The following is a 10,135-nucleotide window of genomic DNA, read 5'->3' as shown; positions in this document are numbered from 1 at the left end:
ATGGCATGAGCTCTAGCAAAATTCTAAGATTCTATAGATTGATTTAGAAGGAAAATCAAAGGCTTGATGCTGGTCGGGATTTAAATTAAGAGTTCTGAGACACAAGGTCCTTTTAAATATCAAAATTCATTAAGATCCGATCACCCACTCGTAAGTTAAAAATATACCTTATTTTTTCTAATTTTTCCTCGCCCTTCAGCCCCTCAGATGATCGAATCATAGAAAACGACTCTAACAAGTCAATTTGTGCAGGTTCCTGACGCGCCAAGCTGTTTTCATCGTCCTAGCACGTCCAGAAGCACCGAACTCGCCAAAGCACTGGACCCCCTTAATTCCCCCAAAGAGATTGGATCCAGTCAGAATACATCAATCACGTATCTACGACATTTGTTTATTCAACCTACCAAGTTTAATCCCAATCGCTTCACTTTAAGCGTTTTCCAAGATTTCCGGTTTCCCCCTTCAACCCCCACAATGTCAACAGATATGGTGGGATTTAAAATAAAAGCTCTGAGACATCAGCTCCTTCTAAATATGTAATTTCATTAAGATTTGGTCACCCTTTCTTATGTTAAAAATACCTCAATTTTGGTAATTTTTCCGCTAGCACACATCCCATATATCCCACTAAATGTGGCTCACGGAAATAATATACAAGACAGAGATCCTCTAGAGCTATTAATTGACGCTGGATCAACACTTCAATTCCTGGGTCTTTTTAACAAATAGCACACATACCACCAAGCATGGCTTACGGAAATAAGATAAAGGACGAGGATCCTCTAAAGCTATTAATGGGCACTGAATCAACGTTTCAGTTGCTGTTTTTTTTTTTAAGAGATAGCACACATGGCACTAAACCTGGCTTACGAAAATAAGGTAAAGGAGAGTTCTTTATTTTCACCAAAATTTTCATGGCACTGCCAAATTTTTTTGGTATGGTCACATTAAAACGCGACGCAAAAGAAAAAAAAATAGAAAACAAAACACTTATCAATCCTCCTAACTTTCATTATACATTTTTACAAAACTAGGTATAAAACTCTTCGCTAACCGCTGGTGGGCACAGCGTACCGGCTGAAGTTTGTAAACAGGCACTGCAACCCTGCACGGGAGTTGTTTTGTTGTGGATCAAGGGAGGAAAAGGGTTTTGTGGAATGGGTGGATCAGAGATTTTCTTCCGAAATCCATGCAGAGCTTCTCTCTTCTTTTTTCCAGAGTTTGTATTTTAAACTTTGACAGCAGCTCTTCATTTCTGTATGCTTCGAAACTATCATTAGAGCTCTTTTCTGAACTCTTTCGAGCCTGGCGCTTTGCTCAGCCGTCAGCCCAAAATGCCATACAGAAGCTGAATATTCCAGAATCGGGCAAATAAAAGATGTAAATATTCGGAGGAGGTGATCTGGAGGGGCGCTATGTTTCGACATAAGCTGGAGCATCTGGAGCCCAGTATTACCCCTTTTTGTTAGACTAGTTGTGTTTACTTCCCATTTTAATCACTGGTTATAATAACTCCCAAGAGTTTAATCTTACTGACTTTAAGAGAATCAGAGATAGTTGGTAGGAAATTAGGTTTAGAAGAATTTAAAAATGAATAGTTAAAATAAAAGTTTAACTGTCATTTACTGTCATATTTGAAACGGAAGCCTTAGTCTTTAGTCAATTAAAGTTTGAACTTTGCTATATTCATTTGCTTCACAAATTTCTCCTAGGATAAGGTCATCAACATATTTCCAACAGACTTCACAATCATTAATAATAGTATTAATCATAGCTAGAAAAAGAATAGGACCCAGGATGGTACCTTGAGGTATACCACAAAAAACTGGCTGAGGTTCAGAGAAAGACTTATTATATTTTAAAATTTGGAACCTATTTCCAAAACTCTATATTAAAAAACTCTGAATGATTTTCACAAGAGCAGGAATCACTCTAGAATCAATTAAAAGCTTAGAAATTAAAATGTTATGATCAATCAGATCGAAACCCTTTTTCAAATCAATTTTTATCACGTTTAGCCATTTACCAGGCTCATCAACATGCTTAAGAATAAAATGTAAAAGACTGACTAGATAACGGGATGTTGATGTATTCTTTCTGTTACCGTACTGATGAGGATCAAGGAGGGGTTCATCTTCAGCTTTTAGCCAATTTACTACAAAGCTTTCGTACATTTTGCTGAACAAAGGGGTTACATTGATTGGTCTCACACCGTCGAAATTAAGTTCAGGATTTTTTTAGGGATTGGATTAAAATATCCCGTTTTCCCTATCTGTGGGTAAAACTGAAGAAGCTGAAATGCCATTAAAAATTAGCGCTAGTGGCTTTGTCCATTTGTCAGGAAATACTTTTATAAGTTCAATCGGAATATCAATTGGAGTAATACAAGTTCATTTATGTTTCTTTATTTTACTAAAAACTTAATCCTCAGAAATAATAAGTAAAGGTATGTCATCATATGGTATTTCTGATACTCTTGGGTCATTTTATTTACATCAAGAGGCGGCAAAGATTGGATTATTCTGGCCAAACGCCCATTTAACTGGCTAGCAGCTTTTTCATCATTAGAATCTGAACAAAATCAACACCACTAGGGGATTTTCCACAAATTTGTTTTATTTCCTTATACCACATGCTAGGCTTTGATTCAAAAAGGTTATCAATTTTTTTTTGTGTTAATGCTCAACTGCAGTTTTTTTTTTGTCATTTTACGTGTTTTGTTACGCAGCATATTAGCATTTCCTATTTTCCCTTCTTTTCTTAGTTGAATTCTATACCGAATTAAATCTTTAATTTCTTGGGTTATGTAAGGACGATCTATGTTGCACCGCTTGGAAGTTTTCTCAGGAAAGCGTTTTTCATATTTTTTTCTTAGTTTATCTTGCAGAAATTTTTCTTTTTCATCGGAGGACTCTAAAATTGCTACCTCATCCCAGGAATCGGATGTAATCCAGTTTCCAAATTCCAAGGGACCTCTGTCCGAAAGAGGTCGGTAGGAAACTTCCTCAACTACATATTTTACATTATACGAAGGTAGTGAGGCCCACTTTATCTGTAGTGGTACCTACCACCAAGGGGAGGTAGGTCTTGAAGTTCATTATAATATTCTGACAAATTTGTGCAAATTATGTCGAATTTAGTATTACCTTTAGTAGTCAGAAACTTTACCATCTACTTGAGTCCTTAACTTCTGAGGAAGCTTTCCATTCTTAGATAGTTCTTATCACCAGTACCGCAAATTCCAACATTCAGGTACTTAGGAATAATAAAATCAACACACAAATCTAGCTTTTCAGCAGACCTTTTTTTGGAAATATGCCATAGTGGGTGAGCAATAAAACACTCCAATAATAACTCCAGCTATAGATCTTGGAAGCTTTTTTGGTCGAATCATAATCCAAATCATTTCATCATCATCAATATGGGGAATCTGTAGTAGCCGCGGCGCCAACTGCTCATGCACAAAACATGCTACGCCATCACCTTAGTTTAATATATTGTTTGTAACCTTGTCTTAGTTTAATATATTGTTTGTAACCTTGTAATGTAAGATATTCAGGACTTAGTTTATGTACTTCTGTAACTGTAATAATATCAGCTCCGGTTACTTGAACATAACCCTCAAGTTCACCAATTTGCTGTTGTTTTAATCAAATGAAAATTTAGTGTTTTGTTCAATGTGGCATTTCCGAGTCTGTAAGTGAACTTCAGTTTTATTGGTTTATTTTTGTGATATATAACCATCAGCCATTTTTTTTTTTAAATCTTGCGGTAGCTCAGTAGATCAATGTTGTGCGTTACAATACATCCCGAGTCGTTTGATTACTGCTGCCACAAGGTTTGGTGGTGTGTGTGCTATCTTTTGAAAAGTCCCATTCCCAGTTGATTCAGCCCCATTAATGGCTCTAGAGGATCTCTGTCCTTTATCTTATTTCCGTAGGCCCAGTTTGGTGGTATGTGGGCTATCTGTTAAATAAACCTAGCAACTAAAGTGTTGATTTAGCACCCATTAACGGCTGTAGTGGTTCTCTGTCCTTTATCTTATTTCTGTAAGCCTATGTGCCCTCTATTTTTGGGTCACTTAAAAATGCACTTCACTCACACTTTAATGTTTTCAAGAAAAATGTCACTGAATATTGCAGGTCCTAGTGGCAATTATATCCGTACATAATGATAATAATAAAAAAAAAAGAATTATAACCCACTTCACAAAACGATGTGAGGATAGCGGAGTAAAAAGAGAAAAAACAAAATAAACATCAGAAAACGAAATCAACAGAACAAATGGATGAGAACAAACGTACAAAGGTACAACACAAGAAGTACAACATAATCCACAAGGAAAAAAGTCGACAGAACAAACGAATCATCCTGTGATATGGGGTAAGCCGTCCGAGTGCTTGTGCTGATAACCTATCATGAAGCTCCTGCAGTTGCCGTGCTGGCTGAGTGGTTGGCGCTCTGGCGTGGGAATTTTGTATCCAAGGGGCACGGGTTCAATCCCAGTTGTGACTAGTTGTTTAGTTTGTGAGGGGGGTCAGCGCCGTGACTCTATAAACTCAGCCCGAGTCGACCCAGCTCTAAATGGGAATCTTGAGAAATATGGGAAAGGTAAGGAGGAAGGGTGTGCGAAAGCACAGGATGGTTGGCCCCCAACCTCCCATTGTACTTTCTGGCTGAAGGGCCATGAAACGGAGATCAGCACCGCCGGTTTGGACCTTAAGGGTCTAGTGCCGTCTTACTTACTTACTTTTTTTTCCTGCAGTTTGGCAGTTATATCGGGAGCTTTGTATTTTCAGATTATTCTCCAATTTCGATACAATAGACGCAGATAAAGTAGATATTTACAGTATTAATATTAACATCTACTTATTTTACATAAATAATTCTTTTCAAGTAGAATGAAGGGTCCAGAAAGACAAACAAAGAAACCAGAGCCTTTCGATTATATTTTGACCGGTTTGACACAATGTTAGAGAATCCAAATCTTTTTTTTCTTTTTTTTTTTTACAAATTTCAGATATTGCAGTCTGGCGGAAGGATAAAATATTTTTATAAATTGTTAAACCAAGCCACCGTTAATTTTCAACAAAGGGAGTGGATGTATTTTTAATCTGAAGAGGAGTATTTGGAAAGTTACCGTTAAAACAAATATACTCGCATTTTTCAAGATTCAGATTAAGTCAATATCAAGGAAACCTTTTTCAGCCCTTTTAACTGTGCGGGACTAAGAAGATTTGCATCAACTGATAAGGAAAATATCATCTCCGTAAGCAATATATGACAAGTCAGTATACCCCATAAAATACGTCCATAAATTACAGACAAGTATGTCATCATTTTCAATGCACCCATTTTTGTTTATCTACATATTTTGTAAACATCCTCTTTTATTTGTTCTCATGATAATAATAATATTATTATTAATTATTTATATGAATATTATTATTAATATTATTATTAATAATTACTATGAATAATAATATCATAATATTATGATAATAATAATATTATTATAATATCTATGATAATACATAATATGATAAAATTAAAATAATAATAATAATCGTTTAACTTAGATAATTGCACAATCATTATCTAGCTACTCAACTGTGTCACTATCCTTATTCTACCGAATAGGATTTATAACTGAGGAAACAACAAGTGTCATATTGTTACCACAAGTTTGTCACCGAACTGAAATGTTGTCCTTAGTTTGATTTTTGATTATATTTTATTCTCAAAATATTCGTGTCATCCAACTATAATTATTTAACTCTGTCAATGGGGATTTGTAGTGATTACCTTTTCTTGGTGGTCTTGACACATTCAAAAATGCGTATAGAAGTATTTAAAATCTAAAAATTTCATCTAATAAAATACGCAAATTTAAAAACAGATATTCAGGTGCCAAAACCTACTTAGAAAAGTGGAAACTTTTTCTCCTAGTCGAGCCTAAGCCTAATTTTTTTTTTCTTAGATGAGCCATTTTCATACAAAAAAGGGGAAAAAATGTTATTCAAACACTAACCCTAGCAGAGACACTTCCTTACATTAATAAATTTACAAACAAAGTAAGAAATAATAAAACAAATACCACCGAAGTTTTCTCAAACTTTCCAGTAAGTATACAGCATACAGGCTATACTATCAATTCTGAAATTCATAAAAAAAATAATAAAAAATTTAGACCCCATCTTTAAAAATAGGCAATTTTTAAAGCAATAATGTTCAGGTGCCAAAATTATATAGAAAAGTAGAATTTTTTTTCAAGTCTAGTTTATTTTTTATTTATTTTTTTAAATGAGCCATCTTTGTACAAAAAAAAAATTGTTAATATGTGAAACCTAATTAAAACACTATCTGAATATAGTGTTGGGCGATGATTTGCTTAAAGGATACATCAATATTTTTACTTCCGATATTCGATAATCGATATATCGATTTCGATATTTCCGATCACAAAGTTCAACTGCCAAAATTGTAATTAAAGAGCGTTTTGCGCAATTTTTTTTCTAAAGTATATTGAAATACAAAAAAAAACTGCAATTAGGCTACATAAATCAATGTCATAATAACACAGATTTGGAAATATTCTGGCTCGGGATAAGGCAAAATAAAACTACCGGCTATTATTAGTTATCGAAAATCAGTAACATGTCAATATTTGCCCCTGAAAATTGGTTCTGCCTTCCAGTGACTAAATAAATAAAATGTTTTTTTCAAGGGAAAGACGGGAGCAAAATTAAAACTTAAGAAAACAAAATTTTTCTGTATTTGAGGTTGTAACCCCTCCTCAATACTTCGCTTTTCATGCCAAAGTCTTTTGTATTAAAAAAAAGTTTTTGCTCTAAATAAACGGCCCTTGTCTTTCAGGAGTCGTTCTTAAAGAATTGGGACAAAAGTAAAAAGTTAGTGTAAAGAGTGAGGTATTGAGGAACGGACGTCCCCCTTCATATAGGGGGATATTTCTATCCGTTCTAAGTTTTAATATTGCTACTTTAATTTGAAAAAATACCTCTATCTGTGGATTTTTCTCCTAGAAACTTTCCCCTCCCAATGTCAAATGTGAAGATTCTCCTCTGGATAACTCCCCATAGAGAATTTCTCCTGCAGAAAATCCCCCCATAGAAAAATCCCTAAGATAATTTGGACCCCTTTGAAAATATTCCCCGGACTATTTCTCCAGAATATCTCCACAGGCGAAATTGAATTGGCAAAGAGGTAGTTAGTCAAATAATTTTCTGATAAATTCCCTAGCGTATAGTTCCATTTAAAAGTTCCATCTGGAGACTACCCTCCTATAGAAAATATTCCCTTTGCAAAATATCCCCCATAGAGAATTCCCTTCCCCAATAAATGTTTGTTCATCCCAAAAACAAATAAAATTCTTGAAGAATTGGGACAAACAAACAGTCAAAATTTAGCGCAAAAAGAGATGTTTTAAATACAGGGCATCCCCCCTCATATATGTAATAATTTCTTTTCGTTTCAAGTTTCAATTCCGCTCTTTAATTTAAACTGAAAAATCGTTTTTCTTTCAGATCGTTTTTTCAAATAATGCTGGCAAATCTGCCTCTTCCCTCCATAGACAATCCCATCCCCATGAAAATTCCTCCTTGAAAAGTTCCTCCCGTGTAATATCCCTCTTCCCCCGCCACCTCCACCTCCACGAAAATTCCTCCTTGAAAAGTTCTTCCCGCGTAGTATCCCCCTTCCCCCGGAAAATCCCATCCTCGCTGAAAATCACCCTAAAAAAATTTCTAGCGGATAGTTCCGCCTGATAAATTCCTTTTAGCCTGCTTTTATTTGAAAAAGACATGCCTTTCTTTTAATTTCTAATCATTGTTCAAACCATGGCGGATATCCTCCCTCTGTGGAAAATTCTTCCTGTAAATTTTCCCCTCCCATTTTTCCAATAAAAAGTATATCTTGTGGAAAATTCTCTCGTCCCAAAGGACAGTTTTTCCCTTAAAATTCCCCAATGGAGAATTTCTCCCACGGATTTATCCACAAAAAATTTCAACCCCTTTGAAAATTATCCACGGGTAATTTGCCCTGAATACATCCGCATATAAAATTGAATTAGCTATGAGAAAGTAATTCAAATATAAGGAATTTCGTAAAGAGATTCCGGTAAAATCCACCGTGTAAAGTTTCCCTTTGAAAGTTTATCCGCGGAGACCCTCCAAACAAAAAAATATGCCATAAAATGTTTGTTTCCCCGATAATAAATACTTTATGTAAAAACTAGGCAATTCTCATAACTTACAATTCTTTCCCAAGGACTATAGGGGGGTTAGGTCTTCCGAAGAGGCATAGTGAGACTTTTCAACTATGCTGATCAAATGGCAATTTCAAAATTTCGATCAGACGACTTGGAAAAAAAAGGAGCATCGGAGGCAGGGAAAGGGGTCTAACTGCCTAAAATCCTTTTGGTCACAAAACAGGGAATTAGAACTTTAATATAAGTTGGAACACTTTTTGCAGATGGAAGCTAGAAATCCATATAATAGGGTTCTCTGATAGTCTGAATCTTACATTGCAGTTTTTATTAAGATTTGTTGACTTTTAGTTTCCGCCCTTTCTTGAAAATCTTGCAAGTTTTCTCAGGCTCTTAACTTTTGATGGATACATTAAACTTGAAGGATCTTATATATTTGGAAACAGCATAAAAAGCCAATCCTTTTGAAGCATCCATGTTATCAAAATTTCCAGTTTCAGTTGCTATTGGATCGAGTCGCTCCTTACTTACAATTGAAGTACCACAAACTGTTTGATTAACTGATCAGACTTTGAATCCACTCTCAAAAGGTTCATTGGTGACAGGAAGGGATATCAAGCTTATGACTACTTCCAATACCCATATTACGAGACTTTTACCACTTGATTTTATTAGTTTCTCTTGTAACTAAAAACTCCATACTGAAAATCTGGAGCAATGATACTGATAATGAAGTCGCAGTGGTGAAGGCCTTGCATTGAGTCATAAGATGGTGCCAGATACCACAGGATGGTGAAGGCCTTACATTAAATAGTGAAACTTCAACCCGCCCCACCCATAGACTGGCTTGATCCTGTAGTGGCCGAATCGCAGGAATTGTCACGACACTTGTATCTGTTCACACATATTACAGAAAGGCCAAATCCAAATGGGGAATATGCAATTTCTTGAAACGTGGATCCAAGTATGTGGCGATAGTGACGAGTGCGATGTGAAAAGGCCCTACAAGCCTAGAAGGCATTTTATCGAGCCAAGCCTTTCGGAGGTCCTCAGCAACATTTGAGAATCCACCCTCACTAAACGTAGTTTCGGTTGGAGAACAGCTATGCCAATGGCTACAGCTATACATGCTGTGCATCAGTATGTATGAGTCACTATATTGAAGAAATTCTTCCTCTTCAAGGCCATTTAGAAACAATTTTCTATGTTGGATCTCTTAAAGTGAACTTTCACCAGTAGACACCAGAAAAATCTGATAATATTAAAAAAAAAAAAAAAAAAAAAAAATCCATTTTGATATCAATATTTACATTTCGATATTTGATATCGATATTTGGTCCGAAATACCAATATCCATTATCGCCCATTAGCTGAAATCAATGGATTTATAAGCACAGTAGGAAGGAATTAAATACCTCCAAAGTTTTTTCAAACTTTCCAGTAAGAGTTGGAAACAATACAGCGCATGATCTTCAGCAACGCAATAGATCCACTCGCCACGGGGAGACACAACGCACGCAACGAAATCACCACCTTCTCCTTTACCTGACGTGAAAGACCTCACTATCTAAAAAAATAAATGAAAATATGCTTTAAAAATGTAAAAATTGTACATCAAAGCTAAGATTAATTGATTTCTGTCAGCCAATAAATTCAGAAATGAGTGACTCAGATGTCAAATCAGTTAAATCTAGAAATTAGAACACAATCAATAATATAATTAGAAAAGATTATTTGAGTGAACTTTGACAAGTTTTGAAAACCGAAATCAGTCAGAGCGAACTAGCATACCTATATAATTGTCTATGTCAATAACGCCCAGCCAATCACTAATCTTTAACTGACAATAATCACATGCCATTCCGAAGCGGGAGCTAAAACGAGTCAAATGTGCATTTGTCATTGGGAAAT

Source organism: Artemia franciscana, unplaced genomic scaffold, assembly GCF_032884065.1.
Source record: "Artemia franciscana unplaced genomic scaffold, ASM3288406v1 Scaffold_1338, whole genome shotgun sequence".
NCBI lineage: Eukaryota > Metazoa > Arthropoda > Branchiopoda > Anostraca > Artemiidae > Artemia > Artemia franciscana.
This window is presented reverse-complemented; position numbering follows the sequence as displayed.